Source organism: Hemicordylus capensis, chromosome 2 (genome assembly GCF_027244095.1).
Source record: "Hemicordylus capensis ecotype Gifberg chromosome 2, rHemCap1.1.pri, whole genome shotgun sequence".
Taxonomy (NCBI): Eukaryota; Metazoa; Chordata; class Lepidosauria; order Squamata; family Cordylidae; genus Hemicordylus; species Hemicordylus capensis.
Window position 1 is genome coordinate 307,969,302 of NC_069658.1, and position 25,670 is coordinate 307,994,971.

Consider the following 25,670-nt stretch of genomic DNA (forward strand, 5'->3'; position numbering starts at 1 on the left):
CTTTATTCAAGGCAGCAAATAAAGTACAAAATATGCAACAATACAATTTTTTTTAAAATACAGTTACAAATTAAAAACAACCAACCATACAAATACAGCAGCAGAAAGAGCAAGTTCAAAGAACTACCTCTAACAACTCTTGCTGGAAAAGAAAAGTGGGACAATAATAGGAACAGATCAGGGACGTATCTAGGGTAGGGCAGGCAGGGCACGTGCCCCAGGCACCACTTGAAGGGGGGCGCCATTTTTTGAAAATTTAAAAAATGGCCACCGAAAACAAAATGGCCACCACACATGCTCAAATGGCCTCTGTGAGGCCCTAGTCCATGCCAGGCTTCGGAGAGGCCATTTGAGCATGCATGACAGCCATTTTGTTTTCACCGGCCTCTCTCTCTCTCTCTCTCTCTCTCTCTCTCTCTCTCTCTATATATATATATATAGCCACCGCACATGCTCAAATGGCCCCTGCGAGGCCCTAGAGGCCAGCAGGGGGAGGGGGAATCTTTGCAGACCTCCCTCCCAATGGCCTTTAGGAAGCCCCCTGAAGGGGCTACAGGTAATTTTTTTAAATTTAATATAAGTCACTGTGCACATATTCAGATTGGCACTGTGTAAAGAGAATCAGGGCTTGTGAATACTGAGCTGTAGCATATGAGCTAGGATTGTATTCATTTGCTCTTACTTTGCTTCTTGTGATAAGTGAGTTAAATGTGATGTCTTAATAATATTAATGGTGAGTTTCTCTTTGAATCAGTGTGTAATCCTTAGTATTAAGGCCCACTGGGAGTTTCTTGCTCTCTTTCTCTCATTTTAACTGTCTTTCTGAAATACTAGAATATATTCCAAGCAGTGACACAGTTTACTCTGCATATCCTTTAATTATTTTCAGAGTATCTGGGAAAAGTCAAATTCTCCATTTATTTTTACAACTTATGTAATAGTGATGCTACAATGCATAGTACAGAATTAGACAGGCACTTCTGTTTAGTAAGTACACCTCCACATAGTATTTGGGTATTTCATGAGCCCCAGCATACTGAAATTTGTAGTTTTCCAGCATTTTTTGGTCTGGCTACATCCACTGGTAAATAGTTTTTGAAATATTAAAAGATTAACGAGCTTGACTTGTATTTTTTAGCTGATATTGTTGTAAAGTTATCTGAAAGATGGGTCAGATGTTTGGACAGGGGGCGCAATTTCAGTACTTGCCCTAGGCGCTATTTTTCCTAGATACGCCTCTGGAACAGATGAACTTCTTTCAGCAGGTTATTCCATCACCGAAAATGGCCCACTCTATATCATGTCCCATATTCTAAAATATTGTTTTTGCACTGTTCTGAATACTGAACTGCATCATCAATGCATGTGTAAACACATGTTGTGAATTCTTATATAAATAAGTAAATCTCAATCTATGACATCTTGATAGAATTGGATGTTAACTCAATGGTTAAACAAAGTGAGAGAGAGAATTTAATGTTGTGCTGAGAATCCAACTATGACTAACACTACTTAGAGATGTATATAGATATACATTAGATACTGCCTCCAGGGAATTTTTTCTTTAAACATCTATAAATGGTATTAAACTGTTGAAATTGAGTAGGATCTCATAGGGTTGAGATCTATGTTGAAACTAAAATGGGGTGCTTTTTGACATATTTGCTGGCATAGCTATGGTTATATCCCAACAGGATAACATGTGGTTCAAGACTAATGTCACAACTCAGGGTTTCCAACCTGTGGTACTCCAGATATTGCTGAACTACAACTCCCATCCCCCCAACTGCAATTTACTGTGCCTGGGGATGATGGGAGTTGTAGTTCAGCAACATACAGAGTACCACAGATTAGGAAACCCTGTCATAACTGATAATAGCCTGAATATGAAATAGAATTTTCTCCCAGAATTTTATTTTTACAAAATGCAGAGCCACCAAACAATGTGGCTGATGCAGAGGGATGGCAGTGAGGAAGGCAGAATATGATTTTAAACGTTGTCAAAATTGTCCACTGCCTCCTGGCATTCCGATTGTCTGGCCTGCCCATTGCCCCACTGTGTGCCCACCTCTGCCACTCAGCTGGCCAAGGAGCAGCTAAACAGACAAGGCCTTCTTGTTTCTCTCCTGCATTTGTACAGAAGACTGCTCGGTCAATGCTGGTTCGCAGCACCTGGAGCACCTTGGTCAAGCAGCAGCTAATGGACAAGTCTCAAGCTTGTTTTCTTGCTCTTGTTCAGGGATGGGGGGCAGAGAACTGTGCTTGCCCATTGCTCAGTTGTGGTGCCTGCCCAGGTTACATTGGCCAAGCAGCAGCCAAATTGAAAAGCCCCTTCTTTACTTCTCTAAGGGAAAACAAAACAACAGCAGGAAAGGGAAGTGAGGTTGAGGGCTTCTGTGGATGCTGCTGGGCATCTGGCTGGCAGGGGGAAGGGCATGTGATCACAGTTTGCGCTTGGTGACAAAGCCAAGCAAAAATTGCAGACCTACAGCAGGCAAAGCCTTTTCTATTATTCTGCATGCATTATATTCGACTGTTTTTCAATTGCCTCTTCTGGTTTTATTTGTTTTATCCTGTGTTTCACCAATGAGCTGTACATTTATATGATAGGGTAAAACGTTCTTGTTAATTTATATGTGTGCCTTTTTTTGTTTGTTTTTATAACATTGTAAATCACCCAGAGTCTCTCTTGCTGAAGGCATATAAATTTCTTAAATATAAAACAAAAAACGAAAATGAAGACCAGCCAAAGAAGATCGCAAACATTCCAACAAATTGTCATAGACTACAAAAAGGAAGTCTGTTTGCTTTCATATACAGAGCCAGCAATGAGAAAAAAGAACTCCTGAAATAGACAATACAGTATCTCTTGCATGCAATCAGTGTGAATGCATTTCTCACACTGATTATTACCAGATTGGTAGGACACTTGAAAACCAGGAGTGCAATACAGATAACAGATCAACAACTGTTTCAGACTGCACATGAAGAAATAAAACTTTGCAATTTCCAGAATGAGAAGTAAAACTCAACATTTAGATTTCCATTTCATTTCTAAATTTTCAAAAGTTACTCAAGACCACTGTAGATTGTTTTAAAAACAAAACTACAGTAATAGGAATCCATAAAGGATCAGTATGTTTCTTAAGTCAAAATCCTAGGGAGTTATAAAATAAGATACAGGACATCAAATATCTGGGAGGGAAACAATCCAAATTACTCCAGGCTAATTTAAAAAAAATTGCAATACAGTTTGGCCATTATAGGATAAAAACAAAAACACAGGAGCTCTCTGACAAAGCTGTTACTCCGTTGCCATGTTGTCTCCTCCCCGTTAGATTAATTGTTTCATTGAGTTCTTCCTGACTAAAACAACAACCCACAAAAACTTTTGCAATGAGGCTCTGAGCACAACACAGGAAATATGATTGTGGTCAGTGTTTTTAATAGCCACCCTCCTCAAAAAAAAATGTACTGGAACTGAAAAGAGGTCAGAAGACATCTTCACACATAACTGAACCTTGTATGTTATATGTAGGCAGATGAAAACCATTTTTTTTTCCTTTACGTTGAAGTATTTATTAACTCTCAGTTGAACAAAAACTATTCTAACCTATTAAGAACACTCGTTCCCCTGGGATCTTTATATGGTAGAAGCTATCATTCATAGGTTTCTATATAGTTTGTGTTGACTATTGCTCTAGCGCTCTGTTGTGCTTCTCTATTTCACTACTAACGACACTGTGCTTTAACACTTTTGCTGATAATCTAAGGAGTTGAAGAGGAAAAACAGTACAAAGAATTCATCGAGGTTTTCCACACGACCTCCAGCGGCCTCTGCAAAGGGCTATGGGGAAGGCAGGAGCTGGCCTGCCTTGCCCGGCAGATGAGCAGCCGCCGCCCTCCACTCCACCCCACTGTACACCCCCACAAGTGGCAGCACAGTGACAGCAGTTGCTGGGAGCAGAGGACTTTCCCCTCCCTGCATCCCAGGGTGATCCATGCGACGAGTGCAGCAGCTGCTATTGTTAGAGCAGCGGCACCGCTCAACAGGGCTGCTATCTCTCCCTGGCTCACTGCCAGAAATGGCGGCTGGCCGGGGCAAAGCCATTTAACCTGGTGGCAATCGTCCAGATGATCACTGGCCGAGAAGACGATCGCTGGCCAATCCTGATGCTTCACATGTGCAGCCTATCCCAGGCTCGGCTGCCCTATCCTGGGCTAGGCTACATGTGTGAACAGCCTCATTAAATAGCAAACATCTCTGCTGATGTGCAAGTGTTTTCCTTAATTCTTTATTATTTCTGTTTGATTACAGACAATGGGCATATGGGATTCCTTCCCTCCACCACCCACCCCGGCTTTCTTTGTTAAAACAATTTTTGGACACAATTCAAGAAAGTTTTATTCATGAATAAACAAACGTATGCATTCCCATAGTGGCATTTGACTTTTTAAATATATTTTAGCTTTCTAAAGATAGATGATGAGTCATTAGCTTCTCCAACGTGTTAGCAAGTTGGTTAGCATTGTATGATGTTCATAATATGAAACATCATAAATCCATGCCAAGCTCTCTTGAACTAGATTATTTATTAAAGTATTTATACCTGGCTTTTACAGACCCTAAAAAAAGACCTTGAAAGCAAGCCTTCTAAAACTATGACCAATAAATCAAAACTAATATAAAAGAGAGAAAAAAGCAGCAACAATTGTAAATAGCAATAGCAATAGCAATAGCACTTACATTTATATACCGCTCTATAGCGGTTTACAATGATTTTTAGCATATTGCCCCCAACATTCTGGGTACTCAAGAATAGATAACACATTCTCCAAGAATACACCAATGAAAAGTATGCTGGAACAATGTTTTCTAATTAATGCCCAAAGGCACAGAAAGAAAGCAGAGAGTTTCATTTTCTGGGTGTCACCACTCAAAGGGCTCTCTCCCTCTACCCAACTCCACTTGTCTTAGGGCATGAAGCAGGGGCTATTCTGAAGACTGAAATCTGTGTGGAGGCTCATATGGGGCCATTGGGAGTCCTGTGCCACTCTGTATAGGAGAGTGTAGTGCACTTACATCCAGAAATCTGTCATGGGCACACTAGAGTGAGCAAACCAGTCCAGTGTATTGCACGCTATAAAGCTCTTGAAGGTTGATCTTGAATGTTAGAAAGCCTCAAATAAAGAAAGTTAAGTGCCCTTTTGTGCAGGCCTGTGAATACATTAATACCAGTTATCTGGGGAAATGCGAAAAGGTGTATTAGCAAAGAAGGGTCCCCTTCCCCCATTGTAAGAATAAAAAAAGAATTCATAAGGAACGCAGCCAACATAAAGGACCAGGGGACGTTTAACTCTAATATAATGTTTCCCTCAATATTGTTTAATGCAAATATTTCTCAGAATCAATATACAGAGACAGAAAAACTTGGAGAGAGATGTAGAAAAGATAAGCTAGCAATAAGATTAAGACTCAATGAACATATATTACTAGATCTTCACTGATTGTATCCAAATGAACAAACTCTCCATAACTGTATTAACGTAACTCACCACAGAGATAGAGCATTATGGATGAAATTCCTTAACACACTGGAGGCAAGGATATAAAAACCATATGTAACTTTGCAACATTTTTATATTAAAAACAAAAGCTATAATTTAAGACAATTTAACAATAGACAATTCAGAGAATGAGCATTTCTGAAGTAGGAAAGGAAAGGCTGTGCTGTCGGGTCAGTGTCAATTCATGGTGACCACAGAGCCATGCAGTTTTCTTGGTAGACAGAGGAGTAGTTAACCATTGTCTTCTCCTGTGCAGGATGAGATGATTCCTTTCAGCACCTTCTCATATGGCTGCTGCCCGATATAGACCTTTCCCATGTTCCGGGACATACACCAGCAGGGATTTGAACCAACAGCCTACTGCTCTCTAGGCAGGTTGCTTCCCTGCTGTGCCATTAAACAATTAATTAAATTAAAATTTAAAATTAATTTTTAATTTAAAAATTATATTAAAAATGGCTCCAGCCACTGCCTCCTTTCTACTCAAAACAAGTTCCCCAAAAATCAGAAGAGTTCCCTACAGCATTGAAAAAACCAACATAGGGTCCTGCCAATGTGGACTTCATGTGTGCCAGATTTCATAACTGTATGCCCATCCTTTCAGGAAATTTGCCCAGGAGTCTAGAGCTAACAATGCACATGATCAAGCGATTGCACCCCTCAGATTATCCTGATCTGCCAGCACTTTAACTGCCAGATACCTTTTCAAACATTGCATATAGTTTTGTGTGGAAGTGGAGGAGAGGCCATTTTAGGAATGAGGAGGCTGCTCGGTATTTTATAAACCCCTATGGTTCCCCAATCCAAAACAGTTAGAAGGGGTTGGCTAGGGTATACCATTTTTCACAGGAACTGTGGCAATCCAATAATTGTAAACACCTCCTTGCTCCAGTTTTACCCTCCATGCCTTCCCTTACTGCAACTATTCTGCAACTGGCCCAATAGTAATCTTTTAGTAATCCCTAGGCCTGGCAATTGCTATCTAAGATTAGAGTCACTGGGGCTCAAGACTTAACTCACACTCAAGTCTGATCTCGTTATTGGTTGTGGCTACTTGGGTCTGTTACTCACATTGGTAGAATGGAGTGCCACTCCTTGCCATGCTGCTGGGGTAACATAGGAAGCTTGGGACCATGTAAGAGAAAAACTAGCTCCATCCTTATGTGGGGATGAGCAGGCTCCTCTTGTGTGGGCCAGGGCTTCTCATATTACTTCATACCATGAGAAAGAATGGCTGTACGCTAGCTTAGGTGTGCGCCAAAATGTGATTCGGCATCTGAATGGCAGCACAATCCCTTTAAAACTGAGGGCTTCCACAGTGCCTTTAACACAGAGGAGAGCAGGTCCATCCCTCCTCCTACACTGCTATTGCCACTTGCTTATAGCTCACCCCAGCTATAAGCACACATGGGCAGTGCTCTCCCACAGCTGCCCCCCCGCACACATATAAGCACATGGTAGCATCATGCGGGGGCAGCTGGGGAAGAGCACTGCCGGCACACGCTGATAAATGGGGGAAGTGCTGTGAGTTAGGGATGTGCACGGAACCACGGAGGCATGGTCCAGCACTGGGGGGGGGTATGGAGCTTTAAGGGCGGAGGGGTAGTACTTACCTCTCCTGCCACTTTCCCCCCTCCAGCGCTTGACTTTTTGCAAAGTTTCTGGGGTGGCAACGTTCCTCCCTGCCGCCCCTGCCCCCGTCGTTGCCTGGCAAACAAGGAAGTTGAGTGCAAGCATGCACTTGTCACGGCGCGCGTGCGCCTGTCGCCGCAATGCACGCGCGCCGCACACATCACACGTTGCGTGCGCATGCAACGTGTGACGTGTGCGGCACACACGCAGTGGCAGCAACGGGCACGCGCCGCAACGGGCGCATGAGTACACAACTTCCTTGTTTCCTGGGCAACAAGGGGGGAAGGGCGGAAGGGAGGAACGCTGCCAACCCAGAAACTTTGCAAAAAGTCAAGCGCCGGAGGGGGGAAAGCGGTGGGAGGGGTAAGTACTACCCCCCCACCCTTAAATCTCCATACCCCACCCCCGCCAGACCGCTGGCCCAGCCCCAATCCGGACCGGTTCAGAGGCCTCTACCATGGCCCTGGACAGGTCCAGTGCACATCCCTAATGTGAGTATGGCAATGCTGATGAGCAGGGGAGGAGCAGGGAAGGGCCTGCTCTCCTCCATGTTAAAGGGACTATGGAAGCCTTGTTTTATGGGGATTGTGCTGTGATTTGGATGCCGAATCACATTTCAAGCACATCTCTACTGCAGATCCCACACCAATGAGGAAACTAAGAAATCAGCCTTAGTAACCCAGGAAAGGAACTAATCTTAATTATTATTTGGCATGTTTTGGGCTTGAGACCTGACAAGGAAAACAGATGATGTTCAGCCTTGGTGAGTTCTTAAATCAGTCCTGCCTAGGATCTCTGGGACGCGCCCCCCCCCCGCGCCCCTCACACAAACCAATATTGCACTTTGATAATAGCATCAGAACTGATTGTGAACATTCTGTGCCTCAGTAATTACATTTCTGAATGTCACCACTTCAACAAGGAGATGGGGCTTCAAGCGTCGTTAGCTGACATCCTGGCTAAATTACTCAACGAAAATTCAATTCAAATTAAGTAGTCCTTTAGAGTAATTCCTGAGTAGTACTATGGAATAACTTAGTCTAGAAGTCACCATTGTTTTCAGTAGTCAAGAAATACTTCTTTTGTATTAAGATAGAAATATCAGAGTAATGTTAAGTGTATATCGATATCTGCAGCAAGGTTTTTCTCAAGGATGCATAATATCTTTCACAACTTACTATGGATGATATTTATTATTTGAGTTAATTAGCTGATGATTTAACATAATCATGATGTAGAATAATGATAATGTGCATATGACAAGGAATGCAGTATTTTCCTAAACTGTATCCAAATAGAGATTACAATTATTTTTTCACACAATAGTCTTGGGAGTGAAAGAACAAATTATTTTAAATCATTGTAGCTATTTTCCTTGCTGGCTTCACTGCCAAAGGATTACACAGCACTCCTGGGAGTATTCAATAGTAGATTACTAAACTTTAAAAAGCATTCCAAGATCCACTTCTGTTATTACCTCATTTGTGTGTTCATTTCAACAGTGAAGAAGACATTTAAGTTCCAGAAAACTTTGCATGTTTGCAGGTGCTTTGTAACAGTCTAGGGGTTTTTTTTTTGGGGGGGGGGTGTTATTTGGCTAGGAAGGGCCTAGATTTATTAGTGTTTAACAGTCTAGGTAATATTCTGGCATAGGGGGTAAATATGCTGAAAGTTCATCTTAGTCCCATAAGACTTCATTGTTTTTCCATCATTTATAACAGAGGGTGGGAAAGGTAATGGGACAAAAGGTTCTGTCAATACCATTGCATTTTACCAAATCCAGGAAAAATGGTGGATGTATTTCCCTCATTTCATTTAGTAAGTTTATTACAGATTGATTATGTTCAGAGTTCTGTCCACCAATTTTCTGACTGTTTATAAATAATATGGTAGGGACATATATGTGCATTCTATCCTTGCCACTTTTTATTTCCTCTATTCATTTATTCACATCATTTGTTCTCCTCTACATAAGCCATGCACACTAACAGTGCACATGATTGCTAGTATGCATGACTTATCTGGAGGGGAAAGCTCATTTGAACAAATGTAAGGGACAGAAAGTGGCAAGGATAAACTGCATGTATTCTAAAATTACGTATAGGAATTCTCTGAACAATCAGGAAACTGCTGGAGCAGAACTTTGAGCATAGCAAGGATAAATGAAAGCATTGCACAATTGTTAACCCTAAAAGGGCATGCTTTCAAGCCAGTAATGGTAAACTAGCTCTTTTTGGAACTAACTCATCTGAGCCATCCCACATAAGAACTAATGGTTCTGGATGGAGATTTGTATTCCCATGCACTCTGTGAACACATTCAAATGAAGCCTTCATGAACATTAAGACACAGATGGGATAAATATGATGCTCATCCAAATGCATATGAATGTGCATATGAATGTTGATGCTAGATATCTGTGCTGCATTGCTTTCCATGAGCAAATTACCAAGCCAGCCTAGACATCCTAAGCAAAAATGTATGAACATTTGCAAGTATGTTTTAAGTTCTATGGCTGCTGGATAACTTTCATAAGAACAGCCCTGCTGACTCAGGCCCAAGGCCCACCTATGCATCCTGTTTCACACAGTGGCCCAGCATATGCCTCCGGGAAGCCCACAGGCAAGAGCTGAGGGCTTGCCCTCTCTTCTGGAATTTAGAGGCATCTTGCCTCTTAGGGCTAGAGGTGCTCTATAGCCCTTAGATTAGTAGCCACTATAAACTTGTCCTCCATGAATTTATCTCGACCTTTCTTAAAGCCTTCCAGGCTGTTGGCTACCACATCTTGTGTCAGAGAATTCCATAGGTTAATTATGCGACTTCCTTTTGTCATTACTAAATTTCCTGGCAATCAGTTTCATTGGATGACCTCTGATTGTAGTGTTATGTGAGAAGGAAAAAATATTTCTTCTCTCCACACCTTGCATCATTTTATAGATCTCTATCATGTCTTCCCTCAGTCTTATTTTTTCTAAACTAAAAAGTTCCAGGTGTTGTAGCCTTACATGATATTAGCAGTTTATGTTTGACCCCCTTCCTAATTATCACTAGCATGGAATTGGCCTTTTTCACAGCTGCTGCACATTGTGTCAACACTTTCAACAAGCTGTTCACCATGACCTCAAGATCTCTCTTCCAGTCAGTCACCAACAACACAGACCACATCAGCATATATGCGAAGTTGGTGTTCTCTGGCCCAATATGCATCACTTTACCCTGGCTTACATTGAACCGCAGCTGCCATTTTGTTGTTCACTTCCCCAGTTTGTAGAGATCCTTTTGGAGCTCCTCACAGTCTATTTTGAATTTCACTATCCTATAGTTTAGTGTCATCTGCAAATTTGGCCACCTCACTGCTTATACCAACTTCTAGATCATTTATGAATAAAATAAAAAGTACTGGTCCCAGTACAGATCCATGGGGCACTCCACTTCTTACTTCCCTCCACTGAGAGAACTGTCCATTTATACCTACCCTCTGTTTCCAGTCCTTCAACCAGTAACTAATTCACACATGTTCCCTTATCCCATACTGCTAAGTTTTCTCAAGAGTCTTTGATGAGGAACTTTGTCAAAAGCTTTTTGAAGGTCTAAGTACAGTATGTCAAGTGGATCACCTTTATCCACACACCTGTTCACACTCTCAAAGAACTCCAAAAGGTTGGTGAGGCAAGATTTATCTTTGAAGATGCTGGTTCTCCTTCTGGAGGGCCTGTTCTTCTATATGCTTACCAATTTTATCTTTGAGAATGTTTCCCATCAATTTGCCTTGTGCAGACAGCTAACCAGCCTATAATTTTCCGGATCCCCTAGATCCCTTTTTGAAAATCAGTGTTACATTGGTTACTTTTCAGTCCTCTGGTACAGAGCCTGAAAGTAGGGATAGGTTGTATATTTTTGCAAGAAGGTTGGCAATTTAACATTTGAGTTCTTTAAGGACACTCGGGTGGATGCCATCTGGCCTTGGCAATTTGTTAATATTTAGTTTTTCCAGACAATTTAGAATGTCATCTCTCATCACCTCTATCTGACTCAGTACTTTCCTGCTGTAGCACTTCCATCACCCTGCACTTTAGCAACAATAAACCAAACTTTTTCCCTCTCTCCCAGTGCCAGGCACACCAACGTTTATTCTAACTTGCAGCTGGACAGTTTATTCAGTACAGCACAAAAAATTGTTCCGTGGGAACTAATTTTTTGTACAGTTCGGCCTATGGAGTTTATTTAATAAAAGGGTTGTTTTATAAAAATAAATAGAAGAGAAAATCAATCAATCAATCAATCAATCAATCTTTATTACGGTCATAGACCAGCATAAAGTATATGGGGTGATTACATATTACATATTAAAAGTAAAAGTAGATATTAAAAGCCTAGGGGTGTACAATATGAGCACATAATGAAAGACTATGATAAAAGATTATAAGAATCAGAAGTATAAGTAAAATTTAAAATAAAACTATGGCTAAGACAGAACAAGACCATACACTAAATGACCCTTAATGTCCAAGATCTAAGAATTGCAGTTAACAGTATTTATAATGGTAAAAAATGGGTACAAATATTTGTAAAGGCATCATAAAAACATCATTTTTTAAAAAAAAAGGCATAAAAGAAAGAAGCAAGAATACATTAAAAATTTATATGAAAAACATGGAGGATTTTTTTTTAAAAGGCATAAAAGAGAAAAGCAAGAATGCGTTAAAAAGTTATATGCATAATGTGGAGACATACTTTGTTTTTGTTCTGTTGTAAACCGCCCAGAGATGTAAGTTTTGGGCGGTATAAAAATGTTTTAATAAACAAACAAACAAACAAACAAATAAATCATAGAAGGGCAACTATAGACATAGTAAGAGTTTTATTAATTTAGGACAAGGTAAAAAACCAGGAAGCTGTGGGACAATAGAAGAGTAAGAACACTGGGCTGCTATGAAGGGTTCTGAGGCAGCAGGCAAAGGTATGCTCTAGTTAGTCCATAAAGCTGGGCGCTGGGCACTATCCGCCAGATTTTAATCACTGCTGTGCAGACTCTGGCAACACTGTAAGTGGTGGCAGGGTTGCTATCAGAAAGCAGTAAAGAGGTGTGAAATTGCTCCATATGATCAGGATAGTTATGTAATGATGGTAGAATGAAGGTGGCATGAATGTCCTTGTAATACAAACACTGAAGGAGGGCATGCCCTGTTGTTTCTACTTGCCCTGAGTCACAGGGGCATAATAGAGGAGAAAAAGAAAATAGAGATGGACAGTTTCCTTTGAATCTTCTATCCTTATACAAAAAGTATATTAGAGCCTTTCCTTACTCTCTTCCCTGCTTTGCAAAGTACTTTCACTTTTCTTGCTTCTTCTGTCTTCATCTCTCTCATTTTTGTCTTCCTTCTTTGCCTTATTTTCCATTTCTTCCTGTCTCTTTTTCTATTCATTCTCATCTTCTTTTCATCTTCCTTCCTTTCTGATAGAACATTCTAGAGTAAAGAAATGCTTGTAGATGGGGGTGAGCTTAATACTGTGACAGAAAGCCTAGGGAGCAAATGGGTTAGAAGTAAATATTTGGGGGGAGTATTTCCTACCCCCCCCCCAAAAAAAAGGAAGGAAGGAAGGCACTCCAGGGTGTTCAGAAAAATAATTTATTAAAATTACTTCACAAAATGCCTGAGGCATTTCAAGTCAGGCTCCTCCTCAGAGGCAATTGTGAATAAAAATTACAATGTCGTACAATGTCCCATAAACAAGCACTATCTTCAAAATGGCATGATAAAAGCTCTGATATACAACACGTATTTTAAAAAAAACATAAAAACTCATAAAATATTATTTATGGGGCTAACACAAGGAACTTGCTGGACCAGTGATTATCATCTATAAACTAATCTGTTTTTTGCACCATACAAAATAAAAGATTTCTGAGTTCAAATGACTTCATTAGTCTTTCAGTCTTCAAATTAAACTTAAATAGTTCTATGCCTAACCATAAAATAACGCAACTGTAAGGATTAAAAAAAAAAAAAGAATTAGTATGTATGTTGGTGTAAACCAATGCTATTTTCAGAATTAAAATAACCCTGAATCTTGCTGAAATTACCCAAATATTGTTGCCAACTGATAAGAAAATAAAACGTATCAGAGAGAAGTCCACTACTGTCAAAATCCAATCTACATACAAGCATCTTCTGCTCTTTCTCCTAAGATACTTACAAGAAGTGTTTCATGGATAAGAATGACACTGGCTCACTTTCTCTGTTAGGTTCTTAGCACAATAATTCCACCTGCTAATCATCAGATTAGCCAAAGGAGAAACATTTGATTCCTTTCCCTCGCAAACAATCCCTTTTCCACCCTCTCCCTTCTCTTTTGTTCAGGAGAGACAGCTAATTCTTGCCATCCCTTGGAGTCATCCTCATAATAAGAGGATTCTGGTGGCAACATCGTCTAGCAGTCGATGGCTAAGGCAGCAGCTACCAAGCTCTAACTAGAAAATTCTTTCTCTTAGGCCGAAGGGGAGCAGCCCTCCCTTTGAACAACCACTCTCCCCTTGCCCTCTAATTATGCCATTGTTGTGCACCAAACAGGTGACTAGTTGTTGCTTTTAATTCCTAGCAATCTATGGACTCAATGCTTTATTCATAGTAATGGCCCACATTCTATGCAGCAGCAGATTGATAGAAGAACTGCACATTCGCAAAGAGCCTTTAGTGTCCTAGTGGGGATGGTTTTTTGTGCAGCTGAGTAGGTGCAGAGGGGGAAGGGAAAGCAATTTTCGCTTCTCTCCCCATGCTGCACAAGCCCTCATGGACATATTTCTGGAAGCAGAAAGGTCTTCTGCAGCAATCTTCATTCTCCATACCTCGCTACCTTTATCTGTGCCAAATATATTCATGCCACACATTATCTTATGCTGCAATCCAGAGGTGTCATGATATCCAGAAGGAAGCATCAGACCTCTTTATCATTCACTTGAATTTTTTCAAGTTCAAAAAATAGTGGGGATTTTTGGAATGATAATTGAGCCATTTTTGGAAGGGCAGTATATATATCTAATAAATAAATAATAAATATTTAAAGAGGCAATAAGGGCACTGGCAATAAGAGGCAATAAGGACACTGGATCTAACCATTAGCGAGCAGAGTGTGACAAACTCATATTGCAGAACAACAGTTTTTTGCAAGTCTGTGTGTGATAGACGAATTCATATCTATTAGCAAATATTTGATGTAGAATTTGTCTGATTGACCTGGCAGATTATGTAAAAGAGGGTAAATTATTTAACCTTTGCCTAAGGTCTATAAAAAGACACACCACAGGAGCACATGTGCAACTGACTCAGTCTCATCAGAGTTATGATTATTTTGATATGCTTGGAATAGTAGATGTGGTCCACTTCCAGTAGTGGTCCAATACTATGTAGATAGTTTTGTTTATATCATAAATATGCTATATTGATTTGTATTGAATTAAATTGAATAAATGTAAGAATGTTCCAATTTTTTAAAAAAAATCAGTTACAGGGGCAATATCTCTGCTCAACTGGAATTCTACTGTATCTACCAGCCAAAAATTCTGAAGTGGGGGGCATTCTTACGGGCACTTGAAAAGACCCATCTATGTTTGGGGAAAGTAAGGAGAAATAGACAATATGCTGAGTGAGTTCTCAACCCACAACTGAGCACGTGGAATGACAATTGTCCTCGGCAGGTCCTTCTGAAACTCAGTATCCCAGATCCTTCATTTAATAAGTTCTTTGGCCCTGTCCAAACTCACAGAGAGGATCGCCTCAGGCGAAGACCATAGGTATGGAGTTTCCTGACACAGTTCTCTCACCAACTCGAGCAGTGCTTATCCAATTGTAACAAGGGAAGGAGACCAGAAGGCAATAAGTTGATTCTTGCCCAGTGTATTAGCATTAGATACCAAGCTCCGGCTTCTATCACCCGGTTCCAATCTCAGAGTAGCATTAGAAATACATTTGCGGGGCAATAAAGGCAAAATAGAACATGCTCACCGCTTCAAAAAAGTTTTTATACCAAATAGTAAAAAACTTTTTTCAGTGTTTTAAAAACAGCAGTTGGAAGTAAGTCCCATTTAATACAGTGGGGTTTACCTCTGAACAAACATGTATCAGATAGAATGGCACATACCAATAAATATGTCTCTTTCTGTATCAGGTTTTAAAGTCATATGTCACTGAACTAGAATCTAAAATGGGGCATGAAAATTAATCTAATTAAAATGAATCTTCTTGCAATTAAACACTACTTAGATGTTAAGAGTGAGAAATCCACTTAATTAAACAGATTACACAATGTTGTTTCCATTAGACTGGGAGGCCCTGAAAGGAGATTTCAATATGTTGACAGCACAACACAAATGCCTTTATATGCTGTTATCATGTTGTCTGCAATAAAGCTCACTTTTATGAATAAGGCCTTGAATACAATCTCTGTAAATGCTTAAATAATAAACTGATTATGTGTGTATTTAATTCTTTCATTGTCTCCAACACATTTTTCTTTTTGGGGAAGGTTTATTGCAACATTCTTACTAGAAATAAATACAGTAAGTATAATGATAGATATAGTTTAGAAGACACTAGGGGGCAATAAGTGCTGTTCAAATATGCTACTATTTAAAACCTCAGCCTCAGTTTCATTAGCATACTGTTCATATACTGAGATAATGCCACACAATTTGATTAGTTGGGCTTGTGGACTGATAGGACAACAGGTGATCTATTCTTGGCACACTGGAGCCTCCCCCAAATATGGCTGTCATAACCTATTTTGGGGGACAGGCATCTACAGAGAGAAGGGGAGATGGGGCAATTTCCCCATTGTGCGCATGGAACATACCCTGTTTCCCCGAAAGTAAGACCTAGCAGTAATTTCTGATATACCGCTAATTGCCTGCCTAATGCATTTTTGGGGGCTAAAATTAATATAAGACACTGTCTTATTTTCGGGGAAACATGGTAGTTCGGAATGCACAGCCTTAGTGTGGATATCAGGCACTGACACTCACTCCATCACTGTTACTTTCTTTTGCTCATGGCTCAAGACAATTTTTATGACTATGAACCAAAAAAGAAAGAAAAGAAAAGCCAGCTATTGATGATTATAAGTAAGGGCAATTTATTGCTTGTACTTCTCCTGCAATCAATTGTTGCAGTGTCCAGAAAAAAGGGCACAGAAATACTCTATTTGTGTAATTTCTGATATGTACAAAACCTAGCATTCCAAATACACCTGAATTCATTTGAACTGCAGGTGTACAGATAAGAAGATTGAGCCCCTGGTGGCGCAGTGGTAAAACTGCCACCCTGTAACCAGAAGGTTACAAGTTCGATCCTGACCAGGGGCTCAAGGTTGACTCAGCCTTCCATCCTTCCAAAGTCAGTAAAATGAGTACCCAGAATGTTGGGGGGCAATATGCTAAAATCATTGTAAACCGCTTAGAGAACTTCCAGCTATAGAGCGGTATATAAATGTAAGTGCTATTGCTATTGCTATCTATATACCTTATTTGTTTAGAAGCTGTGTGCATTTGGAGATTTCTTTCAAGGTTCTCCTCCACAGACTACTATTGAGTTCATCCATTTTCTAGCTTTAAAAGTACATACTTGTAATATTTTTTGATTCTGTGAGCCCTCCTGTGGCTAAAAATTAACATCTGCATATTCCAGGGACTCAAAAGGAGGAAGTACAGCACACTGGATAAAGTGCTTAGTTTTTTATTGCAAAATAATGACAAAATAATCACTTTAAACCCAAAGGAATTGGGCTTTGAGGAAATCTTCAGCTTATATTCAGCAATGTCTTCTGAATATCTGCATTTTCAAGTTTTAATTACTTTTATAATCTAAAAATATTCAGCATATAATGTCAATTACTTCTTGTCTTTCTGACCAAAAACTATAACCCAGAATATCATACGAATGCATGTGTTCTGAACATCAGATGATTTCATGCAGTTTACTCAAACAAAATAACATCCAAGGTATGGTTTAACATGCAAAGAATAACCCACATTTCATAGCTGCTATTTTCTCAGAATTTGTTGATTCAGGTTGGTGACACTTGGACATTAAACCCGTCAGGTAAAAGGACCATTGTCTTCAGCTGGGTTCAAGTGAGGAAGGCCTCCTTCCCAGAGAGGCCCCTTTTCTGCTACTGGTAGGACTGGCAGGGAAAAGGCAAAAGACCCAAGCAAAGGAGGAGCCAGTGCTTTATTGCCTCCCAGACTGAGACAGCTCTTCTAAGCGATTCTCAATACATTGATTCTAATTAGGCTGTACTAGCTGTTCTCTGCTTACGTGATCAATATGCTTCTGGTTCATTTAAGAACATAAAGTCTCACAGTATTAACCTGGCTTGTTACTTGCCTGCCTACCAAACCCGTGGTACTGTTCAGGCAGAACGTCTTTAGATTTTACTATGACAAAAGGAGTACAACTTCATACTTTAAAACATTTTGATCCACATCCCCATATATATGCGTGAGCTTCTACACTTTCAATTTTGCCCAATCAATGGAGCAGTTGCTGGTGTTTACTTTGTCAGTCTACTTCCAGTAGGCTTATGAGATCACCTGGCATTCTGTGTGTGTGTGTCCGTGTGTCCCGCCCATCAACTTCGCAACGCCTGGACAAATATGAACCAAATTGGGTACAGTTGTAGGGACACAGAGGAACACCTAAACAGTGTAATTTGTGATGATGTCATACACCCAGACCCAAGATGGCGGACATGTAAACGTTTGAGGCGCAAGTGGGCTAATTTGTGAACTGCTTAACCAAGTTGAACCAAATTTGCTACAGCTGTAGGGACACATAGGGATGCCCAAATGGCATGGTGTGTGGTGACATCATCACACACCATGCCATTTGGGCATCCTTATGTGTCCACTCCAATTCAAGATGGCGGCCACGGGAACATTTGAGGCCCAAGCAGGCCAATTTGTGGGCTGTCTAACTGATTTAAACCAAATTGCATACAGTTGCAGTGAGTGACACACAGGGACACTTCAATGGCATAGTTTGTGATAAGGCCATCCACCCCAATCCAAGATGGCAGACGCGTAAACTTTTGAGGTGCAAGTGGGCTAGCTTGTGAACCGCTTAACCGATTTGAACCAAATTTTCTACAGCTGTAGGAACACATAGGGACACCTCAATGGTGAAGATTGTGACAATGTAATCCAACCCATTTCATGATTGCTGACATATAAACCTTTGAGGCGCAAGTGCACTAGCTTGTGGACAGTCTAACTGATTTGAACCAAATTTGCTACAGCTGTATGGACACATAGAGATGTCCCAATGGTGTAGTTTGTAATGATGTCATCCACCTTGATCGAAGATGGTGGACATGTGAACTTTTGAGGCACAAGTGCACTAATTTGAGAACTGTCTAACCCATTTGAACCAAATTTGATTCAGTTGTTGTGAGTGACACACAGGGGCACCACAATGGTATGTAAAAATGCCATCCACCCTGATCCAAGAGGGTGGATTCATGAACATTTGAGGTGCAAGAGATCTAACTTGTGAACCTTGATTTGAACAAAATTTAGTCCAGTTGTAGAGACAGTGAAAGGAAAGTAGGCTGATTAGTTCTGATTAGGGATGGGCCCGGACCGGTCTGGAGGCCATTGAAGAAGCCACCGGACCAGTCCGGACTGGTCTGGACCTGGGTGGTCCAGTTTGGGTGTGGGGGGGTACCTTTAAGAGCAGCGGGAGGGTTTACTTACCCCTCCCGCCGCTTTCCCGCTGTGGCACCATAATCCTAAGAGTAATTGGGGCAGCAGGACACCTCCCTGCCGCCCCTTCCCTGACGTTGCTTGAAAAAACTCCCAGCAGTTCTTTGCACGCACGCGCACGTCACAGAGACGAGCGCGCGCTTCACTCTGTCTCCCTCTCTGTCTCCCTCTCTGAACACTAGAACCAGGGGTCAGTCACCACATGAAACTGAAGGTTGGGAAATTTAGGACTGATAAGCGGAAGTACTTTTTCATGCAGCGCATAATTAATCTATGGAATTCCTTGCCATGTGATGTGATGATGGCCACCAGCTTGGATGGCTTTAAAAGGGGCTTTAAAAGACAGATTCATGGAGGACATGTCTATCAATGGCTACTAGTCTGATGGCTGTGGGCCATCTCCATCCTCAAAGGCACAATGTGTCTCAATACCAGTTGCAGGGGAGCAAGAGCAGGGGAGAGGGCATGCACATACCTCTTGCCTGTGGGCTCCCCAGAGACATCTGGTGGGCTGCTGTGTGAAACAGGATGCTAGACAAGATGGGCCTTGTGCCTGATCCATCAGGACTGTTCTTATGTTCATGTGCGAGGCAAAGCCTTTATAAGAGACTAGTATTTTTAAGCCCGTTATAATAACGGGTGCTACCCCCCCCCTTTTGCGTTCTTCATCTCTTTTGTTGTTGTTGTTGTGTTTGTTTGTGTCCCTGGTGTTTTTTCTTTCTTTCTCCCTGTCTCTCTCTCCTCCGTCATTTCCCCCCCCCCTTGTCCCTGTGTCTCTCCTTCTTACCTCCTTCCCCCCCCCCACTCTTCCTTCTCCCTCATTTTGTTCTGCCAGTCTGTGGGTGCGTGTGCAAATAACCTGCCCCTGGCTGTGGGTAGGGGACTGGTTGTGATCATTTTTTTCTTGGGGGGGGGAATTGTGGGGACCAGCAGTGGCCGCTGTTCTAAGCTGTGTATATCTGTTGTGTAGTGTTGTCTTTGGGTTGTGTGTTGTGCTTGGTGTTACTATTGGTCACTATTTGTCTTGTTAGGGTTCTGTTGTAGTGCTTAGTGTAACATTTTTTTTCTAATTGTTGTTCTAGTTTCCAGAGCTGTTTGCAAAGAGGAAGTGAGGAGCTCGTGAAAAGAGCTCCTCTCTATGCTATGCTGCTGCCCAGACTGTTGCAATGGATGCTAATGATGCAATAGGCATCCTTCGCGTCCATATCGGCAGTCTGGGCAGAGGCTAACCCCAGGGAGGAGCTGTTTTTGTAAGCTCTTCACCTCTTCTTGGAGGTTTTTTTTAACCTTTTTTCTTTTTTTTGTTTCTGGCCAATTGCCGCGGGCTGCATTGGGTAACTTGGGTTTGGGCAGCTGGTTGGGCGGGAGGGCAATAGGTGGGGGCGGCGCAATTACCAAGGGCGTTTTTGGCACTTAATCTTGTGGGGGGGGAAGCGGGGAAGGTGATTTCTGGGCACCATGGAGGGCGGGTGAGCGGGCGCTATTGCTTCGCTGTAATTTGTTCTGGCTGGCGTGGCAGGCATCGTTGGCGGCTTTGCCGCCTCCTCGCCCGGCTTTCCCGTCCTCCTGTTTGCATTGGCCGGCTTCCCCGTCCTCCTCCTTGAGCGGACGCTATTGCTTTGCTGTAATTTGTTCTGGCTGGCATGGCAGGCATTGTTGGCGGCTTCGCCACCTCCTCGCCCGGCTTTCCCGTCCTCCTGTTTGCATTGGCCGGCTTCCCTGTCCTCCTTCTTGTCCTTTCTTCCTCCGGGCGGGCAGAGGCAGGGGCCAGGAGAACTGGCCAGCATGGCCGCCTTTCCCTGCCCGTCCCCACCGTCTTTCCCTCCCGTCCCCACTGTCTTTCCCGCTGTTTTTCCCTTTCGCCGTATTTCCCAGTCCTTTCCTCCTCCAGGCGGGCAGAGGCGGCGGCAGGAGAACCGGCCAACATGGCCGTCTGGTCTCTTTGTTCGTTTCTGACTCAGCGTGTTCTGGGCATGCGCTCCGTGCATGCCCAGAACCACCGAGGGAGGCACGAATACACGCTTGGTGTCCGTCCACGGACGGACACCAAGCGTTTTATTAGAGAGGATTACTTTATTAAGCTACATGGACAAGGCACTGAGGATAAAGGAGAGCAGGTAGGTTTTAGAAATGAACACAAAAAGTTCTCTAACTCCTCACTTAGTCTAACTGAAGTTCTTACAGATCGAACACCCTTGTCATAACTGATGCAGCACACAGTGGAAAGGTAGTAGGAAAAACCTTTTAAAGTATTACTAAAAAGCTCCTGAAGGGGGAAGAGCCTCTGCCTCCAGTCAGGAATGCTCCAGATGTGCAGGATGAAGCCCCTGAGCAACAAATAGTTAAGATTCTCTGTGGTACCCTGAGAGCCTTTAGATCTGACACACATGCTGAATTCAAGGATATTTAAAGTAACATGAGGTAGGAAGTTCAGATGAGACGCCATGAGGTAGGAAGTTCAGATGAGACATCCATTTCCCCTGTGCCCAACAGGTCTAGATGATTGGGGATGTGTAATATCCTGCAGGAGATGAACATGATGAGTATGTGACTTGTTCGCTTCAGCATTGTGGTGGAAACTCCCATAATGCCCTCTCTCTTTCTCTACCCCAACTTTTTCTATTGCTTCCCAACTCCATTTTGTTTAACATTTGGAAAATTCAAAAGCTTACTCACTTTTTTGGTGATATTTTAGTTCACTCTAAGAAAGGTATTGTGCTACTTTGGATTTTGAGTTAATCCAAAAACTTCATTTGTTGCAGAATGCTGCTGTCAGATTGTTGATTAGCACCAAAAGGTGCTAATTCTTTCTTGTATCATCTACAACTTTCTTGTATTATCTACACTGGCTGCCAATTCCTGCACATATCAAAATGCTGATTGCTACCTAAAAAAACACTGTATGTGGTTTAAGATGTAGGCACCTGAAGGACAGCTTCCTCTCATATGAATCTGCTCACTTCCTGAGATGATGAAGTAGGTCTTCTTGTGTGAGGTTCTGCAGAGGCAGCTGGCTTGTGGGACACCCTGCTGCACAAGATTTGATCCACTCCCACTCTTCCAATGCCACTGGGTGGAAAAGTAAAAAACATTTCTTTTCCAGCACGCATTTGATTTGGTTTAGCTGGTCTTTGCTCTTTCTGTTCTTGATTCTGGTTATCTCTGTTGCTGTTTTTGACTGGGGTTTTTTTGGCATGATTTTGGTTTTGCTGCCTTGGGCATCTCTGTACAATGTGGGAAGTGGGAACAAATTTTTTTTTAAAAAAAAACACATACAAACAAATAAATAAATACAAAACAAATCAGATTGTGAGCCCTTTGGAGACATGGAGCCATTTTATCTATCTATCTATACAGATAATATAGATATTATTTATATTTATGTAAACGCTTTGGGGACTTCTGCTGAAAGGCAGTATATAAATATATGTTGTATTTGTATCATCTTAACCAGGAGTGGCCGGTGAGGGCAGTGCCAGGGAGGGTGGTGAGAGCAGAGGCATAATGGGGGGAAACGGCACCCAGGGCAAGCTCTTCCCTGAAATTGCGCCCTCCCCCTGCCCCCCCAGGCCCCCACATACCTGTGCCGGTGCCCCTCTGGCCGGAGTGAGCGCGGCGGTGGCGGGCGGCAGCAGATCGCGCGGCGGTGGCGGGAGTGAGCGCGGTGGCGGCGGCGGATCGCCGAGTGCAGCAGTGGCGGATCACCAACTTGTGTGGCAGTGGCAGGCAGTGGCGGATTGCCAACTTGTGCGGCGGTGGCGGGTGGCGGCGGATCGCTGAGTGCGGCGGTGGTGGGCAGCATACAGTTCTATGAACTGCACAGGCGCGCCTGTGCAGTTGAGAAGCGACGCCAGGCCAGACGGCAGGCCTCGGTGTCGCTCTGCTGCCTGCACTTGGAGATCCACCGCCGCCCGCCACCGCCTCACGAGTCGGCGATCCGCCACCTCCCGCCACCGCCTCATGAGTCGGTGATCCGCCACCGCCGCACTCGGCGATCCGCCGCCGCCACTGCCACGCGATCCGGGGGGATCTGGGGGCATGCCACTTTTTGGCACCCCCCACGTGACCCACCAGAGTGGCGCCCAGGGCACGTGCCCTGCCTGCCCCCCCATCGTTGCTCCCCTGGGTGAGAGGCACCTTTAAGGAGTAATAAACAGGTACTAACCAGCATGTAAGCAGAACCTGCAAGCTGCCGCGGTCCACCTGCAATCCTGTATGGGGCAGCGGCGCTCCACTCGGCATCTGGCAGAGCTGTAGCTCTGCCAGATGCCAACACAAACACACAGACACAGACACAAACACACACACAAACACACATACACAGGCTAGGGCCATGCTGCAGCCCCTCCAAATGCTGGGAGGAGCGCTGCCACCCCGCATGGGATTGCGGGTGGAGCATGACAGCTTGCAGGTATGGCTTCCATGCTGGCAAGCACCTGCTTATTACTCCTTAAAGGTGCCTCTTCCCCTGTCCCTGGAACTGCCCTCACTGGCGACTTCTGATCTTAACAGAAAGGGGAATAATGCAAAGTTCTGATCTTAACAGAAAGGGGAATAATGCAATAATGCAAACAGAAAGGGGAATAATTCATTAGATTTGACCATTTATCCCATTTAGATGGGCTATTAAGACTTTAACCTTGGAATTTTATTTAAAGTCTTAATAGCCCATCTAAATGGGATAAATGGTCAAATCTAATGAATCTCACAAGGTAATGAGTTCCAAAAACATCAGATTACAACAGAAAATGTCCCATTAACTGCTGAAGACAATCTAGCCTCTGATTAAAGCAGCAACCACAGCAGAGATTCATTATTGGTGTTTAGTATTTGGGGAGATACATACAGGAGAGGGTCCTCTCTCAGGTATCCCAGACTCCATATCCCATCATCCCCAGACATATTTTATTGTGGCTGTGAATTATGGGTATTGTAGTTCAACAACAGCTGGATGGCCAAAATTGCCACCACCGCCATATAGGGTTTCAAAAGTAAGACTCAGCATCTTAGAAACAAATCGTCATCATTGGCGTTCCTGCAGTATTGCTGTTATACCATGTTCCACCTGGTTCCTTTCAAAAGAGTTAGTCCAGGGTTTCTTAACCTTGGGCCCCCAGATGTTGTTGGACTACAACTCCCAGAATCCCCAGCCACAATAAACTATCTGGGGATTTTGGGAGTTATAGTCCAACAACATCTGGGGGCCCAAGGTTAAGAAACCCTGAGTAAGTCCATACATCCAGCTTCTAGGCATTCAGTGATGCATAATTAAGCAATAAGAAACCATATGATGTAAAAGTTTCACCCTGAAGCTACATAAAATTTTGTTTATTACATGTATATCCCCTCTTTTGTCCATGGAGCCCAGCCCCAAGGCCACCCGCAAGTGGTGACTTTGTCACCCATCCAAGCACTTACCAGAACCAAAGCTGCTTGCCTTTGGCAGGGCTACTGCAGAAGGCAAGTAGTCTTCAGTCTTATACACCTTTAGACAGAAAGCTATTCTCATAAAGTGTCTTATGGATTCAATTTGCAAGCTATCAGATAGACATAGTTCCCATATGGTACTTGAAAACAAATACGAAATAATTCAGTTCTTCAAAGGACAACACATTCCTTTGGCAAAGGCTCAAAGCAAGAGAGGCTGTGAAAATTTTCCTATTCTAGTTGGAGTAACTGGAATGATAGCAGAGAAGATATTTCAGAAGACTGGGTGCTGAGTGACAGGACTAATTTATACAGGACCCTTGAGAAAGCTTTTACCTCTATAAACTATGGTTGATCATGTTTAAATGCACTTACCCAAATACAATTTATATAATATAAGCACACCAGCCATTTATGGCCCCTACCACTGGTATGCAGCAGCAGCTCCACCTACAGTACATGCCTAGCCTCTGTGCATGCACAGCAACCACAATGACCACGCAGTTGGCTGCTGCACATGGCCAGAGGCCAAGCAAGTGCCATAGACAGGGCAGCCACTGCACCGGATCTGTAGCCACCAGCAGCCACCGCTGCTTCCAGGTGCTGGCGGCATCACCGGAAAAGACTTTTAAAGCCTCTCACCACCCTCACTGGCCACCACTGCTTTAAACATGAGCAGGCATGTGTGGAAAGCATGCACTGATAAGAGCTTTCCATGATGCCACACTCTATATAAATCAGTTCTAACCAATTTCCCTCTGGGGTTTAGCAGGCCGCAGCAAGAATGAAAGTTCAGGCTCATCAAAAAATTTACTCCAAGATACAGTACAATGCCTCAAAAGAAAAGGAAAGCTTGTGTCGTCAAGTCCGTGTTGACTCCTGGCAACCACAGAACCATATGGTTTCTTTGGTAGAATACAGGAGTGGTTTACCATTGCCTTCTCCCATGCAGTATGAGATGATGCTTTTCAGCACCTTCCTATATCACTGCTGCCCAATATAGGAGTTTCCCATATTCTGGGAAACACACCAGCAGGGATTCAAACCTACAGCCTCCTGCTCTCTAGGCAGGTTGCTTCCCCATTACACCATTAGGTGGCTGCAATGCCCCAAACAATAAGCAATTATTTTACCCAAGAACATGACAACATTCGGTGCTGACAAACTATGTGGTTCCACAACATGGTCTGAGTGCATCCATCTTACTGAAGTTAAACGTGCCTAGGGATGGTCAGTGCCTGGATGAGAGACCAAACCACATGCAATGGAATTCCTTGTATGCTGCCTT

The 25,670-nt window shown here is 42.8% G+C and overlaps 1 protein-coding gene across 6 annotated transcripts in view; it reads right to left on the bottom strand.

Annotated features, from left to right (window-relative positions):
- The window catches only part of CACNA2D3 (calcium voltage-gated channel auxiliary subunit alpha2delta 3), an 878,040-nt gene that overhangs the window by 595,467 nt on the left and 256,903 nt on the right, over nt 1-25,670 (bottom strand). The gene's annotated exons all lie outside the window — the stretch shown is intronic.